This window comes from Dysidea avara, chromosome 9 (genome assembly GCF_963678975.1).
Source record: "Dysidea avara chromosome 9, odDysAvar1.4, whole genome shotgun sequence".
Classification (NCBI taxonomy): Eukaryota; Metazoa; Porifera; class Demospongiae; order Dictyoceratida; family Dysideidae; genus Dysidea; species Dysidea avara.
This window is the reverse complement of record NC_089280.1, coordinates 35,464,144-35,489,590: the sequence shown is the minus strand read 5'-3', so window position 1 is coordinate 35,489,590 and position 25,447 is coordinate 35,464,144. Positions and strand designations below refer to the sequence as shown.

At 38.3% G+C, this 25,447-nt stretch overlaps 4 long non-coding RNA genes across 9 annotated transcripts; 2 read left to right on the top strand and 2 right to left on the bottom strand.

Moving 5' to 3' along the window:
• Positions 1 to 780: 780 nt before the first annotated feature.
• Positions 781 to 11,689, top strand: LOC136266378 (uncharacterized). Of its 2 annotated transcripts, XR_010706088.1 has the most exons (5): positions 781 to 916; positions 970 to 1,240; positions 7,601 to 7,729; positions 11,335 to 11,462; positions 11,527 to 11,689. It is a non-coding gene; the product is annotated as an uncharacterized lncRNA (long non-coding RNA). The 2 variants fall into 2 exon arrangements; XR_010706087.1 differs by having other exon boundaries at positions 11,335 to 11,689.
• A 1,472-nt stretch (positions 11,690 to 13,161) lies between these two features.
• LOC136266382 (uncharacterized) lies at positions 13,162 to 14,379 on the bottom strand. Of its 3 annotated transcripts, none has more exons than XR_010706096.1 (4): positions 14,324 to 14,379; positions 13,439 to 14,181; positions 13,324 to 13,385; positions 13,162 to 13,267 (listed from the first exon to the last, which is right to left on the bottom strand). It is a non-coding gene; the product is annotated as an uncharacterized lncRNA (long non-coding RNA). The 3 variants fall into 3 exon arrangements; XR_010706097.1 differs by having other exon boundaries at positions 13,439 to 13,516; positions 13,885 to 14,378; XR_010706095.1 differs by having other exon boundaries at positions 13,439 to 14,378.
• A 2,971-nt stretch (positions 14,380 to 17,350) lies between these two features.
• LOC136266383 (uncharacterized) lies at positions 17,351 to 20,302 on the top strand. The gene is made up of 3 exons (XR_010706098.1): positions 17,351 to 17,443; positions 18,733 to 18,893; positions 19,926 to 20,302. It is a non-coding gene; the product is annotated as an uncharacterized lncRNA (long non-coding RNA).
• Positions 18,618 to 24,712, bottom strand: LOC136266379 (uncharacterized). Of its 3 annotated transcripts, none has more exons than XR_010706091.1 (6): positions 24,651 to 24,712; positions 24,491 to 24,601; positions 20,118 to 23,989; positions 19,965 to 20,062; positions 19,243 to 19,416; positions 18,618 to 18,996 (listed from the first exon to the last, which is right to left on the bottom strand). It is a non-coding gene; the product is annotated as an uncharacterized lncRNA (long non-coding RNA). The 3 variants fall into 3 exon arrangements; XR_010706090.1 differs by having other exon boundaries at positions 18,618 to 18,831; positions 18,881 to 18,996; positions 24,491 to 24,709; XR_010706089.1 differs by having other exon boundaries at positions 24,491 to 24,709.
• Positions 24,713 to 25,447: the final 735 nt, after the last annotated feature.

The window sequence follows — 25,447 nt, the reverse complement described above, 5'->3', positions numbered from 1 at the left end:
TCACTCACTCACTCACTCACTCACTCACTCACTCACTCACTCACTCACTCACTCACTCACTCACTCACCCAACAATCATGGCTACTGACATTCCACATTGTCAGCTCCTTGCTCAGCTCAGTAGCTACTGTACACTGTAAAAAAAATCAGTAGTGAATTTCATTACTGATTTCTGCCACAATTAAACTCACTATTTTTGTGTAGTAGTGGAGTTCACTACTGATGTAGTGATCTTCACTACTCTTATGTAATGACCTTGTAGTGAACCTCACTACATGCAGTAGTGCTCGTAGTAGTGACCGCGTCACTATAAATTAGTAGTGAACGCCACCACACGACATTGGAGTAGAGACCTTCAGTACATTTAGAAATTAGTAGTGACCTTCACTCGCCTTATAGTTTGTTATTACTGCATGTGTGCCATGTCTATAGCACCGCCCGATCGGGTAATATAGTATTAGCATGGCTGGCATTATAAGTATATTAATGAGATATGAGGGGTGTTTAGCTACATAATGATCCTGGAATGCACTTCACCCGGCTCGCCGGCATGGGACAATTTGTGGTACGGCACAAACAATAGCTGTTTTTTTAAAATAGTATAGCTACGTTAATAGCTATATAATATATATGTCCTTACTTTACCGCGCGCAGCTGGCAAATTGCATCACATCAGGCTTTTCTTTATCAGCTCGCATAGTTCTCCCCTTCTGGTGAGATTGCTGCTGCCATCACATGTCCTGCAGCCATCTAATGTTACTAAATGATTAAATACGCCCACGCAAATGTGTTATATGCGGTTGAATTCTGTTACCATCCGAAAAGAGCCGTGGACAATCACGTGGTTCCCTCGCATGGTGTCTGCTCTGCTCTTGGTCCGGACCTTCATCTCATCGGATCCCTTTCTCCAGTTACAGTAAGGCACGTTCCTTTCTCGTGCGTGGGTGTTTGTATTTTTCTTCGACGCAGTTATCATCATTAATTTTGGATTTGTCAGCCTATGCCTCTTCTCACAATGGACTCATCATCAAAGAGCCCAGACCGCCAGGTAAACACCTCATACAGCATCTGCCTTCTGTGTACGCCCTCCAGTGCCTAACTGGTAAAGAGGATAAGAATAAGAAGAAGAATAACTGAAACAGCTATATCATGAGTGGGACAAATTTGACAACCTTCAATCCTTGATTGACTGTGCCCAACTGTCATGGTTGACTGGTGTTGAATGACAGCCAGTCTCCGGGTGAGTGGCTACTGCAACTGTGTATGTGCTGTTCCATCAAGCATGAGATATTCAGCATGCGTTCTTTGTAATACTTCAATGGGGCTTGCAGTATTTAGACTGTATACAATCATAATTGTATTTCTGACGGTGCAAGGTTTATGCCTTAAGGAAACTTGTTCTTTGGCTATACCACTTTGGCCATCCCTGACACATTTGGTAATGATCTCACTGGTTGTGGACTTTTCTATCTGTTATGCAATCAATGTTTCTATTTATCCATCATTGTTCAGTGACTCTATGGTTGCTCACACTATTCATACCTTTGAAACTGGTGGTCTGCTGTTTGCTTTCCCAGCCTTTCAAACAAAGAGCTAATTTCCAAGACCACTGGGGAAAGCAGAATTCGTCCCTAGCCTTACCTCCCTAGTCTCCCTCCTATTTTTGGGCTAACATTGTTGCTTTACAAAAAGCCTGCACCCAATCACTGTTGGTAGTGTATTTCAACGTTGTCTACTTGTCTTTGTCTAGGGAGTGAGTAATGGCAGTTGCATTCTGCTCAGTGTAGTTGGGTTTCAAAATCTCAAGTGCTGTGAGGCGACCGGTCCACACTGCTTGTCATTTTTAGTCATCAAGTTTCTTGTTAAGGTGGACCCTACAAGTATTCTTTCAATTACTATTGAAAGAATGGTAGGCGGGTTCACCCAATCATAATAATGTTACAAAGAAAGTAAACAATCAAGTACAAGGAAAAATTTGTGGCAAACTGCATACTGCACCATAATTTTATGTAGTGATCATTAAATTGATTTGTATCATGTACCCCCTGCACACACACACACACACACACACACACACACACACACACACACACACACACACACACACACACACACACACACACACACACACACACACAAGAATACACTAAACTTCAACACTCCCGGTGGTTGATTGTACTTAGGAAATCAAAGGATCCTTCCTTTATTTAATTACTTGTATAGAGTTTTCCGGCTCTCTTAATACCATAGACTCTGGTTATTATATCATTATGTTCATACACTTGGAATTTTCAGAGGAATTATTTTTGAAACTTACTAAGTGCATGCACTTACAAGTGACTGCGAGAAGTTTCTGCTGGAAGAGTATTATTTGTGCCTACCATGTTGTTCAAGTGATTTGAATATCAGCCATTTGGTCAAGTGGTTGTTTCAGTTAAGCTTAAGAAAACAGCAATCCTGAGAAGTCGGGTGTGACTGCTATTGTTATTAAAGGCAGTATTCTTAGGCACATGCCTGGCAAGACATCTAACATATGTGACCGGATTTGCGGAAAGGGGTCTTCCACACACATCCAATTCTATGAACTTGGAAGACCATAACTTAGTGTTCACGTAACATATAAACTTATAATTTCCGCCACCCATTAAGCTATGTTGGTACTCACTGCTGACCAGATTTCAAGTCATTCGCAGTTTCTGATCTAAAGTTATGGATTGTCGAAGTTGGTAAATTGGATGTGTGTGGAAGACCCCTTTTCGTAAATCCGGTAACATATGTGACTAGACCTGCGAAAACCGGTCTTATCGCCCAAGACAGGAAATTTGATTTTTTCACACAAACACAAAGCTTTATGAATGCACTATCAAATTTCACTGCCACAGTCGACCAGAGTACAGTGGTCTGCTTTTGCTGGCTGCTTTTTTTAAAGCACAGTGGTGAGCCGTACGAGTGGTCTGGAGTCTTGATGGAGCCCTGGCCAACCAGGAGATGGCCGTGTGTGGCTGTACAGCTCCGTGGTATTGGACAATGACCTATGCTGTAAATTTCCTTTCATTTTAACCAGTTTTGAGCCCTGAATGGCCCATAACTTGGCCTAATTCATCCCAAAACATTCCTCTTCAATTTTTAAACAGCATCTTGCCCGCCTTCCAGGCCCCCCCGCCTCCCATCCCTTTTGGAGCTTGCCTGATACAACCAATTCCACTAGATAAATAGACACTTTTCCGTTGCTTTAATTCACAACCACCATGCATGCCTTCCCAGAGGCATTACAAGCCCATGTATTTGTTGTTGCACTTTAGCTATCACTCAGGTCTACTGCTAGCTGGTACCAGCACTTCAGTGGAAATCTCTCCAGTGTATCTTCCTACTCTTAACTTATCCTTTCATGATTCACGACAGAGGGATGACAAATGGTTTCAGAAGTATTAGACAACACTACTGTAACATGAAATGATATCAAATGCTCTGTGGTGGGTAGTGAACTCAAACCTAGGAATTTTACCTCTGAATGCTTTTACATACCCTGCATGCTTACGTGTAAGAAAGCTTTTTTTGTATGTATCTCATCAACTCCCTTGCAACACATGTGTACATCAAATACCCCTTTTCTCTTGAAGCCTAGCTCCTCTACAGATCCTGCTCCACCTGTAAAGTCATCCAGTAAATGCCATCTACAAGCAGGCTGAATATAGCAGGTTTCTTCAGTAAGTAATGAGTCAGATGTTGTATTGAAAATTCTGGACTGGGGATCAATCCAAATAAGACGTCTTAGCACCTTTCTAATTACCAACTTTAACCAATAAAAATTTCTAATCCTTCTATATAGTCATTCGCCAGTACAGAAGAAGTGTGGTCAAGTATTATGAAACTGTTGCAGAAGTTGTATGACACATGCCATTGTAGATGTTATTGTATAAAAATGTTTATCTCTGACAATCTAGTGGAATGGCTTTTCAATCTCAACAATTATGCTCACAAAATGTCTCTTAAATTACGTGTTAATTAGTTTGCTTGTCAGTTCTCACAACACCATGATGTAGTATTAATACACCACATCATGTGATCTCCATGAAAAGCCAATTTGATATGTTTTCTGTTCCCTGTGCATATCTGAATGCCTTCCATCACTTGGTATATTGGTGTAAGACATCCTCATGCTCCATTCACATGGCTCTCTCACTTCAGTCTCCCTCACTGGCATCTGTTTCCTGCACAATCAAATTAGATGTGGTGTAATTATCACCATCTGCTGATAGTCCTGACAACAATCAACCAAAACATCTCCTTGGTCTCAGTTTTTTCTGGTCCCCTGTAATGCCATCCCAATAGAAATTATCAGGTTATCTTAGACAATAGTGGTCAAAGGTTATATATCTGAAGACAGGACTGAAATTAGACCCCGTAAAGAAGGAATATCCTTTCACTTAGCATGTGTTAAAGCAACATCTTTATATATTTGAAGACACTTTACAGGAAACACGGTTCTCGCTTACTCAGTGAACCAGCACTGGTACACCTGTGCGCTACTCAGGTACTAGGAGTCAGCACAGGAAAATCCTCCTGGGGTAGGACTAGTAACCCACAGGAGGCTGTACCATGTCTCATAGGTGAAGGTGTACATGTGGGCACCTGAGGTGCCACCTGGACCTTCACCCGCTCTGTGAGACATGGACAGTCAGACAAATTATTGCATTTAGTTTTCAGACAATTTGTACACCCTTACTGTTACTAGTAGAAGCTGACCAGTATCCACATTTACAAGAGCTTGAGTTTGTAGACCACAGGTCAGATTGTACATGTGAATACTCATTCTGTTTGATGTACGTACATGTAATGCTCTAATTTAGCACTTCTTGATACAATTATTATACTCATGGGCTGTATCCTGGGTACTATAGAAATTTTGGATGGTACCAGGTGTTTGAATTTTCCTGAGTGGCATTTCTTTCTACTTGTTTCTGTCCACACAAGAATTTGGTGGTGTCTCCTTCCACAGTGCCAGCCTGTCTGCTATCGGTACAATCACTGGCATGGTGGCTGTACCTTCCTGCTCCATACTTTACCCTCCCACAACTAATTGAGTAATATTCTCTCTGCCTTGTAAATCTAAGTAATTGGGATGAGCTTGCCATACTGTCAGTAATTAGTGGACTGTGGTACAAGTGTTGAATTCCTGGAATGAATATAGAAAGTCCCACACTGTTAGTGGTTGATTCAACAATGGTACAAGCATCGCATTTTCAAAAAGTTAAACATGGAAAGTCCCACATTGGTAGCTACAAGCATCGCATTTATGGAAGGAACAAGAGAGTATAGAACTATAGAGTTAGCTGTGATAACATGCATGAGCACCAAGGAAAAGCTACAGTGCTACTGTAGCTACAAGACTGGTCTCACATGGCCAGACTGCATGTTTTCTTTTGTGTTGGGGTAGCCTTTTTTTCCTTACCCCAACACAAAAGAATATAAGCAGTCTGGTCATGTAAGACTACCAGAAGACAGCATAACTCTGATGAGCAAAACTGAATTTATTGGCTGGCAGCAAGGTGCAGCATAGTAAAAGACAACTACCTAATAGGTGCTAATGTATATCTTTGTAACATGCTGCGTTAACCAGTACAGCTTTAATATAGTCAAGGATTGTATGTTGTAAAGTACTTAAGGCAGCAAATTTGTCTAGCTATCAGCGTAATTCAGTGATAGCTGAATTGGCCATGCTTAGTATGGGTGGATGAGAAACTAACAATGAAGTGACGTGATCATGTGACCCACTAAGCAAACAGCCAACTAAAGTAGTATAAATGTTTCTTGAATTTCTTAGGCTTCTTTGTCCCCTCACCCTTTTGAAGCTGACTGAGCACTATATGTTCATTATTCACTGATGTCAATGAATCTTATCTGAAAGTACATCACAGACATAAAAATGCTGCAGGGACTCAATTTGTATGGGTGATTATGGGAAGAAAATTCAATTGTATCTCAGCCAAGTAAGAAAGAAGATATTGGGCTCTAACCCATCCTATGGTTATACGGCAACTGCTGGAAAGAATAACAATCTAGCATTACTTTAAAAGCCACCCAAAATTACTTCTATATATTCATTGTAATATATTATAACCATATCTGTGGGTTAAAGCTCATTATCTTCTTTCTTGTCTAAGATATGATAGTTACAAAGTTTTTCTTCCCATAGTCATCCATGCACATTTTACAAAAGTACCCTATATAGCAGCCATTTTCACATCTGTGACAAATTGCAGATAAGGCTCATTGCAAGTGTCTGTCTGGCAGACATGGCTTAAACATGTTCCATAATTTTCTGATTGCAAAAAGGAGTTGATAAGTGTGAGGTCAAGGAGCATATAGTGTATAATGCTGAATGTGATCTTGCTTGCACCCTTGTGTTGGCACCTTAAACATTTTGCATTCCACAGTGAACTAAACAAGGTACATTGTTTGGACTACGCTACAAAACAAATTGCATGCCAGTAAAATCCAGGTTGGAAACATGGTGACAACAGCCAAAGCAAGGAGCTAGCTAGTTGAGTAGGTGTACCCCTCCTTCAGGTTGGTTGAGTGGTCGGTGCACTCAGATGAATAGTCAAATAATATTATGATGTACATACAAGATAAGACTGTTCTAAACAACATTCGGTTATTAAGCTTCTGGCTCTGTAATCTGATTATCAATTTGAGGTAGCAGTCCTACAATTCTGTATATGTACAACATTTAAATAGCTATACCATAATTTCACCAAAATACTGAATTTAATGTATTGACAATTCAGGCCAGCCCCAACATGTTTTAGTGTCTGTCTAGTCTAGTACTAATAATACTGTGGTAGTGGTACTTTTGGTATCCAGCTGCCAGGACTCAAGAATTTTTAATCTCTTTATTTGTTTATTTCATTGACGTTCACTTCCATCACGATTACTTGTAATAGTTCATCTATTTGCCAGATCTCTTCCTTTGTAACCATAGCAATGTGAAATATCTCTGGGGATGGGGGGAGGGGGTAACTAACTGTCATACTAATCCCTGGCAATGCTTCCATTCCCCTTACACTAATCTTGTCAAATACAGCTTGTAATTGTGCTGTCTTGTCACTCATATGTGTAAGCAGCTAGTTCATGTGGGCAGATACTATTTAAGGGGTTTTCTCATTTCAAACAGTGCACAAGTTACCTGATAATTGGCATCAGATAGTGCTAATCCATGAATATCAGTAGCAGCTGGTCCTCTGGAAAAGCTTTCGACAATGATAGGTTGTTATGTATGGCACTATTAAAACTGTCCAAATACTGTTCACTGGTCATGACATATGATTACACCGCCAAGCATGACACCAGGTGTTGAGGCTTGTAAGTTAAAATGCAACACTTTATGCTAGTAAGTTTGTAACGGTCATAAGATACTTATGACATAAATATACTATTCATCCTTTAGAAATGTCAGGGTTGAATTAGTTTAATGTTTCTTTGAGATCACAAGATGAGTAATGACTCATGACAATGCAACCTCTGTGAATAGGTAGCTACTAGTAGATACTACATTCACTTTTGTTAGCACAGTTATCATTGTTTGATTTTGTCACAGTGCCCACGGTACTCTGCCTATCAGGAACATCCAGCCAGGAACTGAGGCACTGAGAAAACCAAAAGTCAATAAGATGGCTGCTGAAGAGGATACTTGTGCAGTTAAAGGAAAAGACTGATCTATTGGAAGGTATATAAATGAAACGTTTATAGAACTTGGGTCCACCATAGATATACCAACAGGGATTGGAAACGGAGACTCGCGCACAAACATATCCGTGTCTTGCATGATGTAAAGAGCGCGCCGTCACTAGGGCTTTCATCCGTAGCTAGTAATCAGTGGCGAGTGGAATTGTCCGTAGCTTTATAACTATAAGTAGGTTTTGTGACGAAGCGGAAGAATCTTCCCGGATGGAGAGTGGTAGAAAGTTTTTCGAAGCATTTTTGCACCATATTACGAACGGAGACTCTTCAATGGACGCTTTTGATGAATTCAGCGAAGAGCTAGTGATGTCAATTAAGGAAATATTCGAAAATTTGAGGGAGTACAAGTCCACCTCCACAAAGAAAGAGAAACTCTGGTGTGAATTCCACCGTAAAAGACTCCACACGTTGCCTGATATTTGGAAGCGCTTTTGCAGGGGTTTAGACATCCCATGCAGCCAGCTCATACAATCCACATGCACCCTTCATGCCAGCTTGTCTACACAACACATTCAACAGAGCTGGCACCATCTTTATATAACACAATTTAAAGCTCAGTATATTAGTGACCAACTGATAATGTGCATGCTCATTGCTATAATAGTACAACAAATACTGAATAGCTAACATTAATTTTGCAACACCACACAAGATAACAAAACGTAAAGGAAGAAAAGCAAACAAACAAATATAACCAGTTACCAAGTCACATTCAAGTATATTCCAGTATATGTATGTGCAGAACAATCCAAGTGTTCAGATAGTGAACTTGAAGCCATGTCGTCAATACATTAACACGGAAGTATCATTTACCAGAAGATATTGGTAGTGAATCTTGAGCTGTGCTTCTCACATCGGTGCACTGTTCTTCTTTGTCCTTATGGTAAACAACCCTCAGATTCTTCAGTGCTAACGGCGGTTATTCAGCAATATTGTGTATAGGTATGGATTCCATCTTTGTACCTCCCATTTCCTGTAGGATTGGTTTCAGAACAATCTAATATTCACTTTACACTCTACTAATGTACTAGTAACTGATGACATGGTATATTGGTACACAAAGTTACTGATGTGTCCTCCAAAATAACACAAGTGTAAACTGTAAAATTATTAAAATGTCCAGTATGGTAACACGAATAGTAATTTCAATAAGCTATTTACACGGCACTAACAATGTAAACACCAGAAAATATAACACTTTTCTAACTGCTCTTACTGGCAGGCTTGCAAAATAACACAACTGCTAGCAGTGCTGCTGGGTTACATGCTTACCACAGAAGTGAACGTCAATGGTCGTTTCAAATCACTAGTGTACTAGAACATGCGCAGGTAATTTCGCCCTCGAATAGAACAGCAATTAGCCCAATTGTCGCAACGCTTAGGCTGTAATTCTTCTACAACGTGCACAAAAGTGGCTTCTAACGAATTTGGGCTGCACTGGTATCTATGGTGACGGTCACTCGCGCTCGAGACACGGATGGTATTTCACGTCTGTTACGTCATATTGGGAATTTGTACAGAGATATCACGTGAGTTACTTCCGTTTCCAATCCCTGTTGGTATACTGTATCTATGGGTCCACATAGAGGACATTGTAAGGGTGATATCTCAGCGGCCAAAACTAAGTGGATTTAACATCATTCAGAGATTTAACATCATTTAGAACAATTGCAATCCTGTTTCCTGTGAACAAAGCTTATAACATGTTGGCTGGTAGAGCACCGTGTTAAAAAACACTCCACCCTATTTTGTGGTGATCATTAAATGGAATGATGCATGTACAAAATATACAAGAAGGGTAACAAGACTAAAGTAAATAATTATCATCCCGTTTGTCTAACGTCTATTGTCATTAAAATATTATAAAGGATACTCTGTCCAATTACCTCTCCGACAATAACTTACTCTCACCTAATCAGCATGGGTTTGTTCCTAGAAGATCATGTTGTACTCAACTACTACATGCTTTAAATGATTGGACCTTATCACTCGATGGATGTCTCTCTACTGATGTAGTTTATTTTGATTTCTCAAAAGCATTTGACAGCATCCCACATACTAGACTTTTATTGAAACTCCAAGCATATGGAATTAACGGTCAACTTTTGAGCTGGTTCAAAAGTTTTCTTACGGGTCGACGTCAATGTGTTAAAATTAATGGTGTCTTGTCATCTTGGGTACAGGTTTCCAGCGGTGTCCCACAAGGTTCAATACTTGGTCCGTTATTGTTTTCTCTATATGTTAATGAACTGCTGTCACTTGTCTCCAGTCAGTTACCGATGTTTTCAGATGATATAAAGCTCTATTGTACCATCCGTTCTTCTGAAGACTGCCTTGTACTGCAAAATGACATAAATATCTTGCTTGACTGGTCAAACGTTGGTTATTATCTTTTAATATTTTAAAATGCAAGGTCTTACATATTGGCAATGCTCCATACACTGGCAATTATACTATAGCAGGAATCCAGCTAGAGCTATTGGATAACATTCGAGATCTTGGCATACAAATTGACTTGGCGTACAAAATTAAAATTTCATATTCACACAGATATGGTAGTTAAAAAGGCCTACCGGATTCTAGGTCTCATCTGTAAATCATTTGAGTGTAAAGACTCTGATGTCATGGTAAAACTATATAAAACACTTGTTCGCCCAATTGTTGAATATAACAATGTCATATGGGGACCTTCCTACACACTTGACAATCAAAAACTTGAAAGAATACAGCATAAAGCAACCAGAATGATTCCATCTATCAGCCATTTATCATACTACGACAGATTAAGACATCTAAACATACCATCTTTACAACACCATAGACGAAGGGGTGATTTGATCTATTTTTATCAAATTCTCAAAGGCAGTTATGACATAGAAAATCATTTATTTACCCCATCCACTTCTACTGTAACAAGAGGTCACACAAGGAAATTATTCAAACATCACACTAATTTGTATACATGATCTAATTTTTATAGTAACAGAGTAATCAATGACTGGAATTCATTACCCCAATCTATTGTTGATTCTCCCTCTGTCAATGATTTTAAAACACTGCTGGACAGACACTACAGTAATTGCTTATTTGATTTTGTATAGTAATTAGAATAGCTAAGTACATAATTAATTATTATTTTTTGATGGATGTACAGGCATAAGCCTTTATCCTTAAAATACAAATACAAAAAGAATACCCGGCCTGATTACAACACAGTCTATATTTATAGTTGAGTTACAAGTAAGTCGTAAAACACACCATCTGAGATGGCTATTAATTCCTATTAATAGTTTGCATTGTGCTGATCGTCATTCCTGTTGTAATACATGCTAAGCATACATTCTATATAATCTTCAGGGACTTGCCACTTGCGCATGTCAACCTGTTTGTGCCACCTCTCTGTTGTACCACCTGCAACTATCACCTTACTGAAGAAGCTACGCAGCTCTCCTGAAATACTTAGTTGATTAAAATCTGATACAAGCAACAAAATGTATTAGTGTGCTCGTGTGGTAGACAATGCTACCCAGTACAGATCCCATTTTGCAGTATACACACAACCAATGGCTTCTTCAAATTTATCACACCCAGGTGATGGTACAGGAACCACAGGATGATATTGGCCACTACTACATACACACCATGTCCACATGTACATATGGATGGAATACAGACTAGGTCTTCACTTACCTACTTTATCAGAAAATTTGCCTTTGCAAGTAAGTATGTATATTAATGTACTCAACTCTTACTACATAAACCACACATCACACATGTGTACAGTAAAACTATGAACTATCATATAGCGAGGCAGAAAAGGACAGAATGTTTTATAGAGTGATAACGCTTCTGAATGTATAATTGTGAATATTTTTGAAGTTACATGTGGCACTTTTGATTGTGGCAATTTGTGACATGTCTTTTACTGAACTTTTTGTGTGGCTAACGGTTGATGTTGCTTTTTAGTGCTACTAGCAGTTCTTTGCCTGCTGTGAATGGGTTGCCACCATCATCAAATGGTGGTTGTTTAGGTACGTAGATGTGTAGGATTCTGTGGATTATCCTATTACTTCTCAAAATAACTATGTCTCAAATTCTATCCTCTAATGTCATAAGAAACCTACATAATAATCACACTACCAATTGTCTAACATGTAATGATTTATTAACAGCCATTTTCTGAGAGGTTAGTGTTAACAGGTGTTCAAAGTAGAAAACCTTATTAAAACATAATGGGATTTGTCTAGGCCACTAAAGCCAGTCACCTTTGTGCTTATCTTTAATAAGACAGGTGGTGTATTTCACCTGAACAGGAGTGACAACTATTAGATGCTGCTCACACAAACAAAAAAGCCTTGTATCAACTATATTATTCTGTCTTATTCATGCAAGGCAGTTTTATGAGCCATCACAGAACACAGGGACTCGGACCATATAGCAAACACACAAATACTAATGTTACTCTAATGGCTTCACTTACTGCTTGTTATATCATGTTACTATTTTTATTATGTACTCTTGTTCAAACTAACCACTTTATCACACCCAGGTGAGTGCCATAATGGTACAGGAACCTTGAGATAATATTGGCCACTACTACATACACACCATATCCACGAGTATATTGTGGGAGTCTACATGGGCTATATAAGCTAGTGTAAGATCTTATACCATCAATTATACTTACTCTACCAGAAAATTTACCTTTGCATTTGTGTCACAACTCTCACTACATAATTAAACCACACATGTATTTTACAATCAAACTATGGACAATCATATAGACAAAAAAATGTGAATCTTGAGAGTGGCAACACTTCATGAATGTAGCTATAATTTTATTGAGGTCACATTTGTCATTTTTAATTGTGGCAATTTGTGGCATGCCATTTAAACTGAAATTTTATTTCATGGTGTTTTGGTAGGTGTGCAGGGTACTGTGAATTCTCCTATTAATTCTCAAATAGGTCTCAAATTCTCTAATTCTATCCTATAATGTAAGAAACCTACAAAATAACCAAACTGCTAATCAATTGTCTAACACTTGATGATTTAACAGTCATTTTCCTGGAAACATCAAGAGGTTAGGTTAATGTTATCAGGTGTTCAAGCCTTATCATAATAACAATGGGATCTGTCTAAGCCAGTCTCTTTTGGGCCTGGCAGGTGGTGTACTTCACCAAACAAACAGTACACAGAGAGACTCAGATTATAGAAAACACACAAACACTAACATTATTCCAATGGCATCACTTGCTATAACATTCCATTCAATCTGTTCCCATTGAGATACAGTCTAATTACATCGGTCACTTCTGGTCACTTCTATAACTGCGTCGAGTCATCAAAATTAATAGTCTTGTTGGAAAATCCCATGGCTAGTCCCTACTGAAACCACACAAAAGCAAATTTACACATGTCATCACTAAGGGTAATTTTTTTAGTAGTAAAATTAAACAAAAAATTTAATATTTGTCATTAGTTTAACTAAGTCAGTAGCAACTTTAGTATCCTCCACCTTCTTCTAGATAATACAGGACAAAATGTGATGTGACAATGAATTTCAATATTCCCACCCACCTCAACATCATACACAGCTCCATACAATCTTTTCTCCATCCATCCTTCTGAAAACTTGTCACCTGATCAAGGCAGAAATACATTTATTGTGGCTGCTAATATAATTCTTAGTTACCTGATATTTTGGTGATACAATTGTCTGGATTTCTGAATTTCAGAGTTCCTTCTTACTCCACTCTCTCAAAGAACACAGCTACACATACAATAGCAATACGTAAGTACGTAAAGCTGATCAAACTAGTTTGATTTTCTCTCTCCTTGTCCTACAAGTAGCAACTTTGAGACTTTGAGGACAAGAATTGATTTCAGAAACCCCTTAAAATAAACCACTAAAATCACTAAGGTCATTCTTCAAGATGCCATTAGACATCTGGGAATAGTAACTGGAAAACGAGGTTGAGACAATGCTGCCACTTTAATCTTGCTGAACACAAACACACCTGCACTACACATACATGCACACACAGACATACACGCACACACAGAGTACACACAGTACACACACACACAACACTACATGCTTACTATAACCACACAACATGTATGTGCACACACACACACTTGAAGTTGAAGCCAGCCGTCCTGAGATGAGGGATGTGGTCACTTTTCCTTATCATCAGTGAGGATGAGTGGTGGTACACTTATGCCTTGTGTTTTTTTAAGGGAGCAATGACAGGTGGCACAAATAAAAGGTTTGTTTTAAAGGTGGCGCCATCACTTGTTGATTAAGTCCATAATAACACAGTGAATGCCATCTAGTACGATCTTGAGCTTCCTTATACCATGATGATTTATCTATCCCACACTTCTTCAAATCTTGTCCCTCCAATTAAGTTTAACACCATATGCAGGATGCTTCTGAGGGAGCCAACCAAATAACAGCTTCTTAGGGTATCTGTTGTCTGACATGTTAGACGCATGTATACACACACGCACGCACGCACACAGAGTATACATAGGCATGAATACAGACAAGGCTATCAGAAAGTACTTGTTATACCTTATCTTGTCCTTTCCTCTCATCAATTGAGTCAAATCAATAAACAGGCTGTACATACAAAAACAAAGTAATACATGTCATTTCAGACACTATTATTATATCCTATAATGTCATAAGAAACTACAAAATAACCAAATTACCAATTGTCTAGCATTTAATGATTCAATAACAGTCATATTCCTGGAAACATCAAGAAGGTAGTTTAGTGACAGGTGTTCAAAGTGGATGGGGTCTGTAATGTAATTAGATAACCAATGACCCATATCTAGCATCGCTAGAGTATCGTAATACTCCATGGTCAGATACCCTTAGCTCACCAGTCCAGTGCCTTATGGGTAGACAAACGAAGACTCTCATACCCACTTCAAGCACTTTGTTAAAGCCAGAAACGATGAACCCAATAACTGTATGGAAGGAACTTCAACAACACCAAAGACAACAAAAACTATATTATCCCCAACATACAAAACCATTGAAAATCCTTGATGTCAGAGATTCAGTACTGATGACAACAATAGATGGAAAATGGAAGCCAGCTAAAGTTACCAGTATAAACCAATCAGGCCCTAACATTTTAACACCTCAAGGGCAACAGTATCCCAGAAATAGAAATAATCGAAGGAAGGTGACAGGTTATACGAGTATTAACACAAGTGTTGACGATTTCCTCAATGATCAGTCATATGACAGTCATCCAAGTGAACCAGTCAGAGAACATCGCGATAACCATGAGTCATTTCTACCCAGTCATATCAGATCCAACCTTAAGCCGTTCCAAATGAACTATCGGGGTGCCAGTTTGATAAGCCGACCAATACACATAACTTTAATGCATACACAGCACACACTTCACAGTTTTACTTACGTAAATTTGATTAGAGTACTTCAATGGAATTTTGCTTTTGTGTACTCCATAGCACACTCCTTTTTGTAATGATGGAGACGTAATGTAATTAGATAACCACGCAATCTTGTACAATATTGCACATGCTTTGTCACAATATCATTCTAGAACATTCTCAACATGTTTGTTACAGGATCTGTCAGTCACCTTTGGGCTAAGATTTCTTGGCCTTATTAAGGCAGGTGGTTGCTTTAGACAGGTGTATTAGTGTATAAATTTCTCATTTTTAAGAATGTAAAGGTGGGAGCTTAAAGCATTCCTGAACTCATAATAACAATTGCTCTTCAACTGTTGGTAGCGTTAGTGGTAAGATAACAGAAATTCAATAAAACGTACATTCCACCTGCTTTTGTTGTATCAAGAGTAAATTTTATTATTTACTCTTGGTTGTATGTATGGTGTATAGTTATATAGTTACAGATGCCCATTTGCTTAACAAGAAGGCAAAAAGCTGAATGATAACATTTTCAATGTTAACTAAGACAACTTGAACACCCTAAGGCTTCTTAATCTCATATCGTGCATGATCAGACTGCTGTTTTCTTTTTGCTATTGGATAGGAAAAAGGGTGTGGAACAGTTCAAATACCACTGACACCACCCATCAAATAGCCAAAGAAATGTAATGTGCTTTAAATTACACAGTGACCTCTCAATAGTAGTAACTGATTAACTGTAAGTGAACTGAAATTATCTAACTGAAATAATAGTAACTGACTTTTAAATCAGCATAAGATAGACAGGTAAGCTGATTTTTCGGTTATTGCCACTTCAGTAGTCTTGTCTTGTTATGGTGGAGTTTAAGTAAACCTGTTTTAAGGACTCCCTGGGACCGACCAACAGTATCCTGGTTATCAAAGTGTCCAGATTTTCCATGCAGGACAATTTACATTCTAAGGGATACTTTAATATTGCATACTTGTGACATAGCCTTGTGACAAGTTATAACAAGTGGAGAATTTGAATTGTACCATACTCTTTTTCTCTAATGACAAAGAACGACGGCAGTCTCACCACACGAGACTATTACTTTACTACTTCTCTATATTGTGCAGTACAAGTGTTACTCATCAGTTGGTCATTGTATAATGCTAGTACATCACAGATATGAATTATATGCAGTTTTCTGTAGCTCCTGAATCTATCACTATTGTTGATGAAGATAATATTACTATTATGCTGTAGAACATCCATCTAGTTACACACAGCCCTATCAATTAAATGAGTTTGACTGGACATTGACAACATGCTTTTGAACATAGATATCATTTCCACCACAACTGGTTACACAACAGAGCTTTCTTCCTTCTAATAAACACAAACTCAACTTTAACAACCATTTTGTAGCAGCCCCGCATCACTGAGAGGTGATTGGTCTTATGAAAATCTCATACACTGATTGATGTTGTCTTTCAAAACCATAATAATATTGTCAGCCTGATAGACACATGTCTGTCTGTCATGTCATGTGCTTTAAGGACATCATGTCGTGTGTTTCAAGTTTACCACAGCAATGTCAGGGAAATTCCTAAAAAAATACCCTTTGTCACTTGTCACTTTATTACAACATAAACAATGACTATTAGCCAGCACAATGTGCCTCCTACATGTTACAGTTGTTCTATGCCAGGGGGAAAGATAATATTTTTGAAGCATACTGGTAATACATCAGGCAAATAATATAATTTGGTTGGTAGTCAATTCTTATAAATACACAATTTCTTCACCGGTTACACATAGTGCCACATGCCCAGGCAAGTATTGGCTATCTCACAAGAAAAGGTGGCCACCTCTTCAATCAACGTGCACAAGAAACTGATAGCCACTACGTACCTTATCACATTATTAAACTAGTACATCAAGATCACTTTCTATTGCCATCATGATCTCAACAAAATTAATATGTATGAGCGGAAACGTAGGACAACCAATCTCAAAAGTTTTATCAATACTATTTCACTGAAACAAATTTTTATTTGTATTTGATTGCAAACATATGTAATATAATTATACTTGAGAGGTTTGGACACTACACTACAATCATGTATATAGTAATTGAACAATAGGCACTTAACTGTACGTACTTGTTTAACAAGCATATCCTCTAGTAGATTATTGTCTCCAGTTCTAGTTTTTAGCACATGAGTACAAACCTAACAGTTACAGTGGACAGCCCAAGATTCCCTACAATACTGTAGGTCTGATGCCTATATACAGGTAAACATACTATACATCACCCTTACAATGTGTAGGTCATCTTCTTGTCAAGAAATTACTACTGTCATACTCATATACACTGACCGACATTGTTTAAAACAATTTTCTTTCTCAGTATATTACATTCACTCATTTAATATTTAATTAAAACACACTAACTCCTATATATAAGTTACAGTTGTTCTACAATGAGGTAAGATGGAGCAAGGTCCCTGTATGGTTTGATCTATAATCAGACAATGAATATATATAACAAAACTTCCAAAACTAACTTAACAATTATAGTAAGTGATGACTCTTTGGTTGGTTGACAATTTATGCAACCAGTATAGAGTCATCACATACTATACACCACTTATTCAACAGTAGCACAGCATTTCAGGCAGTTGGTAATGGTTGGATTACTTCACAGAACCCTGCTGATAAAAGGCGCCTTTAAGGTGTCAAAATATTGGATTGCTATGTGGAGATGTAAGAGTCATATGGTATACAATGGTGAAAGCCAGTGAACATCGATATGGTCCCAATACATCCAATATACAAAAGCAGTTTTTATTTTAAAATATTTTTGTATGAATTATGAGATTTATTTTACATACATGACTGCTGTATTAGAGTGTCTTGATCTTTTGCAGCACTGTTAACTACATCTTAATGTGTCTTAGTTGAAAGCAAATAGCTACAGTATTAAAGGCAGCAAGACACACATGTACAGTTAATGCTCTTGGAAATTTTAGCTAATATCTCTAAGGCATAATTGGGCAAAAATTAGCATAGAATAATGCTTGCATACAAAAACCATTTTAGAATGAAAATTTATTATGGTATTTAAGAGTTTAATCAGCTGGTCTGTATTTTTGAGTCCCAACCATAGATAATGTATAACTATAATTATTTGCCCTTTAGGTTAACCATGCACCACCCCAAAGTGGTTAGTGAACAGATTGTGGAGGCCATGCATGGAGCAATGCCATGTGTTTTATCACCTGCTGATGTGCATGCTAAGAGCACCAAACTAAGCAACTTTGGTCAGTAATATATGTCAAGAGGTGGTCAGGGCTCTTTGCTTTGCATGTGCTTCTGATGATGCAGGAGCATACGCAGGAACTTTGAAAATAGCTAAGTGACTGTTATATTACAGTAGTTTATATTACCTGACTGCTTTATCAGAGTATCTTTTCACCAAAATTATTGTTCAAAACAATGTCACAAAAGTGCTACTATCATGTGAGAAACTATTAGCTACTTAACTAAGATAAAGTTTTAAAATGTATCTTGTTTCATGATAGATTCTAGATTCTGGAAACCTGAAATTTCAATTTTTAAATTGAAATGGTGTTTCCTGGAACCCCCCCCCTGGATATGTCTCTGTGATGAATCTAGAGTTCCTATGGTTACAAATACATGAAATTAACAAGGAGAAAACATCCTGACCACCTGGCAGACTCATGTAAGTGTTCGAGTGTAAATCGGATGGTTGCAGGTTTGAGGCCGTCCAGGTACAGTTGTGAACTTTTTCTCCTTTCTGTGTATCTTTTCAAGCATACTTAAAGCTAATAAAGTAAGTACAAAGCATGTAACAAACATAGCAGCTTAGATAGCTAACAAGGTTTACAATGATGATAATTTGTTCTGGCTGTGATATGGTTTCAATTTACATAAGTGTCAGCTTGAGAAAACAGGCCCAAGATGCTTCACTTTTATAACTCCCACTATGAAAGGTTCCACTGTAGCTGAAAATTGTATGCCAATTCCCACTCATAATCAAATACACAATATGTACTATTATGATGGCTCACCTCACTGTGTGACTACAGTGCTGTTCGTACTACTGTAGAGTGGTCCATACATCAGCTGATGACTTGCCATTACTTGAAGACCCTTATATCTAGTATACCTTCTCTCTGGTATGGACTCTCTTGTCAGTTGTATCCTTGATTGTCTTCCTCACATACATGTATCTCAAAAATGTTCTGTAAACAAACAGAAACAAACAGTGACATGTATATATAGCACGATGCATAAGCGTGCATGCTATTTTATGTGTGCGTGCATTTAGACCCAGGTCACTTCTCTAACAGGATCCAGGTAGCTGTTCATGTTCCCTTATAGTGTACACACATTTAGACCCCTGAAATCAAGACACCTGACAAAATGACACCTTGGACAATTGTCCAATATCACCATTTGTACTAGTTCATATACATTTAGACCCCTGAATCAGGTAATAGGGATGTTGTCTAGAATGCAACAATTCCACTGTAAGCAAATACCATGCCACACGTACTTACTAGCTCCCACTATCATTATAATAGTAAATGATTCACATGGCATGCATATTTTCACTTCAATGCAGCCGCAACAGCTCCCTCCTGATACAGAGTTTTTTGCTTACATGCGTAGCTCAAGGACACCTAGAAATAATATTTAGAGATAAGAAATGGGGTTATCAATTGTTTCAAATTCCCCTGTTCATTAATAGGAACAGAGGACAAAGATGAAGGTACAGAGGTTGACTTACATGTCACATTAGGAATGAGGGAATCATCATTAATCATTGGTTCATTACACAAGGGACACCTGCTGTATTGTTTAAAACTTGATGATATACAATCATAACTGTGGAGTGAACAATACAGTCAAGTCACAACCACATATACTATGTCTAACTAACCAGTAACTGTGTCCGCAAAGAGTGATAAAGGGTTCCTTTAAGATGTCAAAACATATTGGACTACAGTGAGACAAGTGTATAACAACACAATATTATTGTAAAGCAGCAAGCCATATAATACATGTCTATAAAATAAAATGCACACTTGGCCAATGTGACTGGTAATGGAATAACATATTTGGGATGAAACCTGATGTAGGTTTAAACCACTAAAACACTAAAACACAAAAGCATTGTATATATATATATATATTCACCTAATAATTTCAGAGCGAACTGTTATGGCTACCATGTATCCCCAAAAACAGTTGGTGGCTAGTAAAACTGAATCATGTTGGACACAGCAATTAAGGATACCAGTGATTATAGTAACCAAAGTGGTAGCAACTGTACAGCTGTTGTATATAGCCCTGTTGACACTGTTGTTTACAGTAGTTCACCTTTCTCAGGTCAGTCATGCTCTCTGGTCATAGTGCATGTTCTAAATCATTATAGGTATGCCTTTCTTTATGTTGTCGGTAATGTAAATGTGTTATTTATCTGAACTAGCCAGCTAAGGTAGCCATTAATTGAAGCTTCAGAACATCATAAACTATCACATGACATGATTTGTCCTGGCCATATATGGTTATTACACCACAAGCACCATGAAAAACTGGCCCATGATGTATTGGGGCATCTGGATTCAGTGGAATGGAATGGTGGAATGGAACAGTAAACTAAACAATTTCACGTAGTGCTCACCTCTTTATAACCACCTCCTAACAAAGACTACCTTATAAAGACCATTTTGCTTTGAAATCTACATTGCTGCTATCTATACAGAGTATCCCCATAGGACAATCTTATTGATTAATTCAGTTTAATTTACTACTGAGTCCAGGCTATTGGTAGTGATTTCCTGTATTTGCACACTTGTAATAGTATATTGTAATTAACTTCTGGTTGTAGAGAAGTTGTTGTCATGACATGTATGTAGTAGGCCATACCGGTATTATGATTGTACATTTGTTTGTGTGTGAATATCTATATTGTCAACACAACATTATGCAACCAACTAACAGGTCCTTTGTGCTCTTCATCTGTTGCCAAGAGATATATTACTCACCAGATGAAATCTGGTCCAATTAGGTAGCTTTTGTAGATGTCAATGTAAATGGTGCTACCCTGTAGAGTCTGTTCAACTGGTAGTTGGCACTTGGCCTCTGTTGTCAGTGGCTGTTGTAGAGTGGTCAGCCGATGCCTCACCATTACTCAAAGACCCACCACATGGCCCCTTATGGCTGGTATACCTTCTCTTGGGTGTGGGCTGTCTTGTTGACTTGATTGTCTTCCTGACACGTCTCAAAAATTTCTTATAGACAAAACAGGTACATGCATTTAGACCCAGGACACATTCTCCAACAAGGGCATCTTGATTTGTCCATGGTCTGTCCTTAGTGTAAACACATTTACACTCCTGAAATCAGGTGATCAGGACACTTGTCCATGGTCCATTTGTATTAGTGTACACTCCCTGAAATCAGGACACCTTACTAATAAGGACACTTGGACTAATCAGTACACTTTATTCTGTAAATGCTATCCCACTAGGGGGACTTAAAGCCTGTGAATACAGAGGGAGTCAGAAACATGTAACAAAATGTGAATAATGCAGACATGTTTGTATTAGTTTTCACACATTTAGACCCCTGAAATCACTTAAAGGACAGTGTTCAGAATAGAACAATTCCACTGTAAACAAATATCAAGCTACACATCACTACAAATCCTTACTATCACTACAATCAAGGGTGTATAGCTACGTATAATGGTAAAATTAGTGATTCCCATTGACATGTGTTTAATCCCACCTGCAATATAGCTAGAACCCCTCCTGACATTGACAGTTCACTCTCTTGTTTAGGTTATGGCAAAGCTCAGCATTTAGTACTGAAAAATAGTATTATAAACTGTTTCCATGCATAATAACAACATACCATAAATAGCTACTTATGAATACAACTCTCATTAGTCAAAAAAAATTTTTTTTCCACTTTCACGCATGCAATGGCTTCTCTGTGTTCATAACTACATATTCATCCCAGTGCCACTAAATGGAATACGGACATACAGGATGATAATGGGAAACCAGAAGTGATTTTTGGGTGTCTACAAGTTCATGAGCAAAATGATGTGGACTAGACAAAGGACAGGCCTTGCACCAAGTTACTTGTGCACCTCTCCTAATCACATTTCCAAATAAAGTCTCTAGGATAAGTGAGGTCAATAATTAACTTCTACATCTGCTGTATTATACCCCCATTCAAAGTATATCCCTGCATACTAATGCTTAGCACAATGTCAAAATTGAGGACAGGCTACAAAAAGTGGCTATTATAATAGCAGTGTGGTATGTACTTCAAATGTAAATTACCTTGCTCTCAAAACCAATATTAATTTGAAGACCACATGCTCTTGGCACTGGTGAATAACATTTTAAAATGAGACACTTTTATTATAGCAAGAACCAATAAGAATTGTTTTCCTCACATAGGAATGAGGGAGTCATGATTAGTCATTAGTTCATTACACAAGGGACACCTGCTGTATTGTTGGTGGTGTATATTATGAACAATTCACAACCATGTCTATACACCAAGTCAATGCATGTGTCCACAAGCGTGACAAGGAGTGATGCAGTCAACAATATATGATTTAACATCATAAAGTAGCAAGCCACACAGAAACATGTTTCCATTAATGAATAGTGTACATTTAGCCAATCTAACTAGCAACTGAATGAAAAATAGTTGCAAGTACATTATGATGATACCTGGTTTTAGGCCTGAGGCCTAGCTAAGCCACTGAAAGCAAACACAAAGGCACTCACTGTTTCATTATGTAGCTGCATGTGACAACCAGGATGCATAATCTGGACACTTGTTATAATGGCCTCAAAGTATCCTTTAGTATGACCTAGAAAACCAAGACACCTTGATAACCAGGACACTTTTGGTTGGGAGGTGTCCTTATTACACAAGTTTCACTATACCCCAATGAGCTTGTGGTTGATGACAAGATACTTGACATGTGGCATGGTAAAATGGTTGTAACAACTATCTTGTTGACAAACTGGCACCATTACTCTGATAATTTGTTCATTGATTGTAAACCAGTTGTCAAGTTACGTATATAAGTATGCATTTTTAGATAAATTTGTATTTTCGAGAACCAGTGTCTGTGTTGATTTTGAACAAGGCATAACTTTTAGTTGAAGAATATATGCAACGACTAATAATATTAAGTTTTGACGTACTATAGCTGCATTCCACGCTCATACGTAAGTATTTGGTCAATAAAAAAAACCTTGTAGGTAGCACCCACGTGTGTTTACTACATGTTAGGGTTACATAAATGGTCAGATGACACTACAATTTCTTATAGGTTACACAAATAGCTACCACAAAAACTTGTATTATGAAATGTGAGATACAAAGCTAATGTACTTGTATGGATCCAATGGCTTGTCTGGAGCAAATTGTAGTTCACTAACATGACTCATTGTCCTTCTAGTAGATCTTGGTGATGATGGCGCTATCTGGTCCCCAGGATCTGTGTGTTGTCTAACAGGACAAGCAGGCTGCAAGTTAGATCCTGTAGTCATCGGGTTGGATGGTGCTATCCAGAACCTGCATGGCTGTTGGTGAAATTGGCCTCTGTTGTGGTTGCCATTGAGTGGTCCATACATCAGCCAATGACTCTCCACTACCCGAGGACCCATTGTCCCCTCTTTGGCATAGTTATGCATTCTTTTTTATGTACGTAGGTTCTCTTTCCAGCTGTTCCTTTGACTGTCTTCCAGACAACACCGCGGCGCCTTAGAAATGTTCCTGTAAAAATATTGAGCACTGCAAGGTCCAGTCACCATATTGGCATAGACTACATGTGACATGTGAAAGGTGATTTGGCAGGAGAGAATCCTAACATGCATATATGTGACCGTTTGTTCGCTAGCCATTGACTAGCTTGGTACTTACGTATACTATGTGGTGCTTTTCCCAGAATATCCCTGATCATGCCCTCGATCAATTAAGGCCATTCACGAGGTTGAGGCGAACACAAGTGTAGAGGTCCTCTGCACGTGGCCAGAGGCAGAGGTCGTCCCACAAGAAGCGCCGGAGCACAAGAGAACGAGGTAAAACAAGAGGCGAGCACAAGAGTCACCAGAATCTGGTGACTCTTGTGCTCACTTCTTGTCGACTTGTAGGACGACGTCGTCCCGGCTCCGGACCCGATAGACTCACCGTGACTGACAAGCCGGCTAGCCGCTACACTACACCCAAGCCAACATGATAACATAACACATCACGCATTACAATCCATTTTCTTACCTTACCGATGTGTAGAAATAAATCAGAACTGTGACTTTCCTAACCAACTCTCTAGCACCTATAGCTGCTGTACCTGCTGCGAGCTGAGCTTTAGCTAATACGACCTGAAACCTTTTAAGGTATAATATTAATTACACATACCTACATGGATGCCACGGACTTAATATATCACTGTGTGTTCGAATAACAGTCGTACACAGAGTGCATTCGAAGCTAAAAGTTGTCATGTCATTTCCGCTTTTTTGAATCATGAATTATTCACTTATACGCATGCGCATTAAACGCTACACATGAACAGTTTGTAAAGAACAACTAAGTTGTGCCTTTTTTTTAAATTTGTTGCATGAAAGATACTTATGGCTATACATCCAGTTACAAAAGGCCATCCATTGCGATTTAAGCAGTTACAAACTTGTGTTGATTCATTTAAGGCCATTCCAAATAAATTCCCTGTTTCAGTCCCGGACTCCCGGCCACCATCCGCATCTGGTTACTGTCATTATTATAATTTAATTGTAACACTCATACATATGAGTATAATACAATGTTTAATTATTAATTATAATGATTACATATGTAAGTGTATAGTGTAAATTGTTCCAGTGTGGGTGAATTAATTACTATACCAGGGAGCCAGGAGTTCCACTTAGGAATTATCCTTGGGAAGAAACTGTACTTACAACTTCCACTGATGTTGAGATGTTGGTAAACCTCTTATTATGTCCTCTAGTAACAAGTGGGTTTGCAATGGCACAGTTCTAGTAGAGATACATCTACTAGACCATTAGTTATCTTGTAGAATACACATAAGGATTGAATATCTCTTCTTCTCTTGAGAGTGTCCCACTGTAAATCTGATAGCATAGCACTTACACTGCGGAATCTTCTGTAGTCTGACATGAAATAGCGAGCAGCTCTTCAGCTCTAAGTATTCCATTATTCCATGTTCTTCCATTA